Here is a 623-nt window from a genome sequence, read left to right on the forward strand (position 1 = left end):
AAATGCAGCAGTTCCTCAATATCAATATCCTCCTTCCTTCGAGTTTCTTCAATTGCAGCCACAACATAGTCAAACCTGATGGTTAAGGTCCTCAGAATTTTATCTACAACATATTCATCAATCATCTTATCACCACATGCCCTCATTCTGTTTACCAATTCTTGCACCTTATCAAAATTCTCAGCCACAGTTTCACTCTCCTTCATGATCAAAGTTTCGAATTGTCTTCTCAATGCCTGCAACTTCACCTTTGCGTTTCTATCTCCATCACTATAGGTCTTCACTAGGATGCCCCAAATCTCCTTTGCAGTACAATCTTCTGGCTGACACACTGATACATCAAGAATCCAGCCTTACTGTCAAGTTTAACCATCATCTTGTGTTTTTTCTTCTCTTCTTGAGTCGCCTTTTCACTCAGCACAGGTAGACCTTCTTCAATAACCTCCAAGACATCCTTAAAACCGAACACAGCTAGCATCTTGATGCGCCAATATTGCTTGCCATCAAACATGGGTAATGGTCCCTGTATGCCTCCAAAGCTTGCCATCACAGTCTTGCACACGTTCTTGCAGGTTCTTTGATTTTTCTTCAGCCAAAGTCACCTTCTTTTTCTTCTCTGGATA

Source organism: Vigna radiata, chromosome 5 (genome assembly GCF_000741045.1).
Source record: "Vigna radiata var. radiata cultivar VC1973A chromosome 5, Vradiata_ver6, whole genome shotgun sequence".
NCBI lineage: Eukaryota > Viridiplantae > Streptophyta > Magnoliopsida > Fabales > Fabaceae > Vigna > Vigna radiata.